This window comes from Chanos chanos, chromosome 6 (genome assembly GCF_902362185.1).
Source record: "Chanos chanos chromosome 6, fChaCha1.1, whole genome shotgun sequence".
Taxonomy (NCBI): domain Eukaryota; kingdom Metazoa; phylum Chordata; class Actinopteri; order Gonorynchiformes; family Chanidae; genus Chanos; species Chanos chanos.
Window position 1 is genome coordinate 9,691,290 of NC_044500.1, and position 6,751 is coordinate 9,698,040.

General features: G+C 41.9%; 1 protein-coding gene across 1 annotated transcript in view; it reads left to right on the forward strand.

The window, feature by feature from the left end:
- The first annotated feature begins 687 nt into the window (after nucleotides 1–687).
- mecom (MDS1 and EVI1 complex locus) overlaps nucleotides 688–6,751 on the forward strand; it is a 27,298-nt gene continuing 21,234 nt past the window's right edge. The window contains exons 1-2 of the mRNA XM_030776631.1: nucleotides 688–871; nucleotides 2,997–3,131. The gene's annotated coding sequence lies outside the window, so the exon portion shown is untranslated. The remainder of the gene's footprint in view (nucleotides 872–2,996; nucleotides 3,132–6,751) is intronic.

Below are 6,751 nucleotides of genomic sequence, written 5' to 3' on the forward strand. Positions count from 1 at the left end.
TTGCTGGATAGGTTCATCAAAGCAGGGGAAATTTGGGCAGGGTGCGTTTTGTAGTGAATCCAAGAGAAGCCCCGTCCCGACCTCGCGCTGACCTCGCCTCTCCTACCGCGCTCTGCTGTCACTTTAAAATTTACTGCGGGGAGCCCAAGCGCAACTTCCGACTGGTGGACAGGAGAGATAGTCCTCCTTCAGTAGGGAAGCGCATCTCCCCCGCATGGGACAGCGCTAGAATAAAGACGATTCACTTTTAACGAGACAGTGCCTCAGACAACACACCCTCATACAAAGACTTGACACACACGCACATCACACGTGCGGGACGTGTAAATAGGTGGGCTATCCCTACCATCCCTCTCCTTCTCTCATTCACTATCTCGCACGGAGAGAGAAGGAAAGTAGAAGAACGGAACGAAAGAAAGAAAAAGAAACTTTTAATCCACTCTCTCCGCGGAGGCAGTAGGACGAACGGACTCCCCCAGGTGCGTGGAATTGGAAGGGGGATTTGTCCGGTGGGTAGTGGAGGAACAGTCTGCTTGCTGACGGGCTCACGAGACTGAAGTTGGTCGAAGTTTGAACTGACACAGCGGTATCCGGCGTATAGTGTCCGCTTGACAACAAGCACGAGAGTGCGGCGCGAGGAACGAGTGATTCACGGTGAAGTCCAGGAATGGTTGTCACTGTGATATTTCACAGAACATGAAAGACTGGACTCATGGAACAAAACAAGCAACACGATTCCGTTCTTTGAGCGTGCCGTGTTGTTGTGAAAATTTAAGAGTATAGGTTCACAACGGGCCGTTGGATTTTTTTAAAGTCTTCTCAAGTGTGTTTTACCGAGTCTTGTGCAAAGACGTTTTCGCGTTGAGTAGCGGTAAGTCCGTTTTATGATCAAACGTACACTCTGACATCTAACTGCCTAATGATAGAATAATAGTCTATTCATTCTTCGCCTGTGAACTCATATAATTTTATCAAAACGAAGAGACGTAGCCTGCACAAAGATATGGCTAGACCAATACTTAAATAATATCTTCCAAATCAATTTCAGTTTGGGATTTCTGTATTTTACTCTGATGTCCGTTTGCTCTGGTGTTTCGGTCCGTTTTATATTGTCTGTGTCCCTTTTCTATCTTTGTTTCTGTCCGCGATAAAGCGCTTAGCTGTTACGATGTAGCCCATTCAAAGTGGTAAAATATTTTTATTTAATTCGTGAGAGAGAGAAAAGGAAGCAAATATTCATCTCGTACACACTAAAGCTATGCAAATAGTGTACTTTTTAGTCGCGTGGTCGTACAGTACCAGTGAAACACATGTGATGTGCTCATTCGTTGCAATTTCCCCATCAAATACTACTGATTCAAAATCTTCCCTCAGTAATTTTGTATATTTTTCTACTAAATAAAGAAAAACTATATACTGACGTAGCACACGTATTTTTGTGAATAAGTGCTTCGATGTTCAACCCTGTTATTTCTTAAAATTGTTTATTCCTCAGTAAATATTAATGGATTTTTTATGACAGTTTACTGGATTGTTGTTTATTCGATTATTTGTTTTATGTAGTTCTAAGGAACTTTATTCAGTTATTAAGATTTTATTCATTTAAAAATGATGTTTAAAAATCATACTCCTAAACACAAAAATATAGATGTGTGTTGGTTGAAACGTACCAGTCAGGAAGGTTTTTCTTTCTCACTTTTTTTTCTTTTTTCTTTTTTTTTTTCTTTTTTTTTTCCTTTTTTTTTTTTTTTAGCAGTGTGTTGTATTTTGAGGGTTGCGGTAGCAGGCTACGGTGGAAGGCCTTACGCGGTTCATTTAGTTTAGATAATAGCTTACGTAAATGCGGAGACTGACATTAAGGACAAGTCCGAAACGTAGCTGAAAAGCAATAGTTACCACACGCCGTTTCCCCCTCTCCTTTTAAGCTTGGATTGTGTTGGTGAGGGAGACCGAGTTTATTTGCATGTTGTTGAGCTCTTCGGGGTTAGATAAACGGCTCATTCTGGCCTGTAGACTTAGCTCAGATAAGACGCTTTTGTGTAATCTCAGTTCGCGATGAAAACTTTTTTAGGGAGGCATTTTCAAACATCCACTCGGATGTCCTATACCATACAAGAGCTGCTTTCACTTAAACCCACTCCTCATTTATTTAATGCTTGATTAAATATTGTATGTTTATTTCACGGCCCCAATTTCTCTGTTTATCCTAATCATTTGCTACTGAAATAAAATATTCAAAAGGACAATTCTGCGGGGTTTAAAACATGACTAGCGCCCTTTTGTAGCCTATTTGTGTTATATTTTATAGAGTTCTTAGGTCAGTATTACAACGATGTGTAAGTTCATGCAAAATGAAATGGATAATTCATTGATGTTAATAGTAACTGTTTTGAAAATGTATTAGATTTTATACTTTACATAACAATAATAACACAAAATCACACAAGCTGTGAGACAACACATAAAAATATATATAAAAAAATATGCACAAAAAGTATTTTAGGATATTATTTAAATCATAATATTATCAAGTTTAAGATTACATCTGTTTTTCTCAAACATAAAAACATGGATTTTTCATAATTTGAGTTCAAATTTTTTGATAGATTATCTCATGTATTTGAGTGAGCTCCAACGTGTCAGCATAAACTGGGGAGTTTGGAAATGTGTGTGTGTGTGTGTGTGTGTGTGTATGTGTGTGTCTGTACGTGTTTGTATGCGCCTGTGTGTGTGTGTGTGTGTGTGTGTTACCATTTTGTGTGGGTGTATTTACATATCTGCATTGGCTTTACTTGCTGGAGTTTGCAGCAGCGTTGCCTCAAATCTCAGTGGGTGGTATAGGATTCACTCTGTCAGTTCACATTAACCTGCACAGATAGTAATCATCGTGTGATCTCTCTCTCTCACCCTATCTCTCTCTCTCTCTCTCTCTCTCTCTCTCTCTCTCTCCCTCTCTCCCTCTCTCTCTCTCTCTCACTCTCTCCCTCTCTCTGCAGGTATTGGAGGAGGTGGGGCAGGAGAAGTTGGCTTTGGATGGCCGTGAGTGCGATAGCGGGAGCTGGCTGAGACACGTCCAGATCTGTGGGTCCGAGCTGCAGCACAACCTGAGAGCCTGTCAGATACATGAGCAGGTAGGAGAGGAACACACACATGCAGGCGTGTGCTTCTGCCCGCATCGCCCCCCCCCCCCCCCCCCCCCCCCCCCCCCCATCACAGCCGCAGCCTTTAAAAGTGTTGTTTTTGATCTGCCGCACAGATAACCTCTGGGTATTCTCTCTCTCTCTCTCTCTCTCTCTCTCACACACACACACAAATATATGCACAAACTCTTACAAACTCTCTCTGACTCTTCCTTTTCTTCTTGCCATCCTTGATTGGTTTGTATTTGTGTGTGTGTGTGTGTGTGTGTGTGTGTGAGTACGTGTGTGGTTTTGTTTCTCCGTTATTGTATCTTGGCTGCACCGTGAAGGATCACAGGCCCAGATCACACACACACACACACACACACACACACACACACATTCAAACACACACACAGTCACACATGCTCAGTCAGGCATATTGATATCAACACACACTTTGTACCTGTTACACACTGTAAACTCTGAGAAATGTGAGGAATGATTAAATGTTCATTCTTTCACCTAGAAGATAAAGAGAGAGAAAAGATCCCGCTGTTCTTTACCGGATGGGCAGTCACAATGACGCTGCTGTAGGCCTCCCCTTATTTAGTCTTCATAAGTAGAAAGACCACGTCTACCTCACACACACACACACACACACACACACACACACACACACACACACACACACACACACACACACAACATCAAACCACAACCCCTTACCTCTTCATTGTACTGAGAGAAAAGCCTTTTGCCTCTTGCTTGTAGCATATTGTTTGTATCAACCCACAAATATTTTGGACTGCACTGAGCATTCTATCCTGCTGAAACAAAAAAAGAAATAGAAAGAAAGATTAATAAATGCTGGTGAAAATGACAACGCTTCACAAAGCTTAGGATACCAGCTCTGAATTATAACGTCAAAATTAAACCAACATTTATTACAATATTGTTCATGAGTGGAGTAAATTTGTACCACTCAGATTTTTATCGCTGTGGCATGAATGAACAATTGGTTTGATTTTTATTGGATGCCTGTGATAATAGTGCATTTGCACATTGTCCACACATACAGCTATGACATCTGTATATAGAAATAAATTATTACCACTATACGAATTCATTACAAAGTCATTACGAATGAGTAATTGCTCATTGCCTAACTGTGCACATGCACTGTAAATAGTTTATACTTCCACAATGTACAACTGAAGTTAATTTGTAAATATACCCTAATTAGAGGATGTCATTATCAGGTAAGAATTATTTAACCGTGAGAATACATACAAACCTTCACATTCCAGAAATACAGCCATTAGTTTCTATGAGTGAAGTTAATATGGATGTTAATGTATGTGTGTTACAATGTATGTTACCCTTCTTATCTGCTGTATAAACATGTGTTTGTGAGAGTGTGTGTGTGTTTGTGAGAGAGATTCAGACAAGTTGATCTCGTCAAAATGATGATGTTCTGATAAGGTCATTGTTAAAATATGACACTTTGTCACAACAGTGAACTAAACACACTTTTCATGATTTCCGCAAACCCCTATGTTTTTACAAAAATAGCTTACAGAAGAATCTCTTCTCTTTCTTTTCTCTTCCGTAATGTGTGGGTTTGTCTGCAGGTCTCTGCATAGATGGACGTACAATACTTACAAAACCATAACATTGAAATGTTGTGATTATACATAGCTTTTTTTTTGCATGTGTGTGTGTGTGTGTGTGTCTGTGTGTGTGTGTGTGTGTTAAGACTCTCCAAAAAATGTGACTCACATGTCTTAGTACTTCATATGACCAGTTTAAGTCTCGGTGAAAAAAAAACAAAAAGCAAAAAAAACTGACTAACTGACCCCAGCTCAAACTGACTAGATTACTGGTCTGAGATTAGGCTGACTAAACTAAATCTTCTTCCCACAAGTGAATTCCAAGTCATGTGTGAATGGGTGACTAAGACTTCGGTGCGGTGAGTTAGCGGATGGTGCCGTCTCATTAGTGGCCGCTTGGCTTTTCTCCCCCAGACTGACTCTCTCCCAGAACAGACTCTGCTTCATTTCACAATTATCAGAACCAGACTGGGCCGCATTACAAAGGACAAATCAGATACACGTACGGTCCAATAGTACCAGCGTTTGGCGTTAAACCCATAAAAGGGCAAACAGACATTAGCTTTAACATTAACATTAACATTAACAGTAACATCAACATTAAGACATGAAAAATGATACTCCCTGGGAAACTCACTGAACTAAAACCCCCCCCCAAAAAAACAAGCATATCGCTTTCAGTAATCATTGTTAATAGATGGCGAAACTCCATTAAGTGTTTCTAAATATCTCTCTAAATCCCGCGTGTCAAATCAGACATCAAACGCAGGCCTATCTTATCACCCGGTCGGAGCGGCGGTGGAATTAGCAGGGAGACGTAGGTGCTCGTCCGAGTTTTGTTATTCATTCCTATAGGTCTGAATGAAAACGGATAATGGCCGTGTTTATCAGAGAATCAGGGCCAGCTACATCCGCCTCTCAGCCTCACACAATAGAGCAGAACTGTTTGTGCTGGAATGTGTGAGTGTATTACCTGCTGAAATGACCCCTAATAAGGGAAGGACACCAGAGAGAGCGAGAGAGAAAGAGAGAGAGAGAGAGCAAGAGAGAGAGAGCAAGAGAGAGAGAGAGAGCAAGAGAGAGAGAGAGCAAGAGAGAGAGAGAGAGAGAGAGAGACAGAGAGAGAGAGAGAGAGAGAGAGAGAGGGTGTGACAAAGGAAAGCTTGGTTCTGTTTGCTCTCATGAGCATTGAAGTCAAGGTAACCAAACTCTACAGATAAATGCCTCTTAATTCATTTTGGCCTCTCAAAGTCAAGTGTGTGTGTATGTGTGTGTGTGTATGTCTGTGTGTGTGTGTGTGTGTGAGAGAGAGAGAGAGAGCGAGAGAGAGAGAGAGAGAGAGCACTGAAACCTCTGTGGCGTTTTGCAGGTGATAAACGTGAAGCTATAAAACGTAATATGATTATTTTGTCCTCTCTGACTGGATTAGAGGTCAAGGATGTGTGTCGTTCCTTCCCCTGTTTAAGTGTGTTTGGGTGTGTCTAAGTGCGCAGAGTTAAATTCAAGTCTCTGTGTGTGCGAGAGAGAGAGAGAGCTTGTGTGTGTTTACGCTGAACTCAAACACCTCTTTGCTATCTCTCTGTTATTCTAAGCCACTGTGTGTTTATGAGTTTATAGCGGAGCCTCTTAACTCTGCATGGACACACACACACACACACACACAGATTGTTTAAATACTCCGTTGTGGTAACAGTTCGCTCAAAATTAGCATGCAGCACTTGACTCAGTGTGTGCTAGTCCGTACGCATGCATTCAGGCTACAGCTGAAAAGACTCACCGTTTATTGGCACCCTCCCCTTGGCAAGACTATACCAGGCCATGGCCCAGGATGTGCCCAGTGTGATGCCCAACTAAACCCCCACCCCCCCACCTTCCCCCGCCCTCCCCTCCCTAGTCCCCACAGTCTGGTCATTGGCAGCTCCCTGCTCCTCTTCCTTTCCAGACAGCTCTGGTTCTTTCTTTCCCCTGTGTCCGCTAGGGGGAAGATTCCTCTCCGCAGGCCCGAGAAAGGAGCCTCGT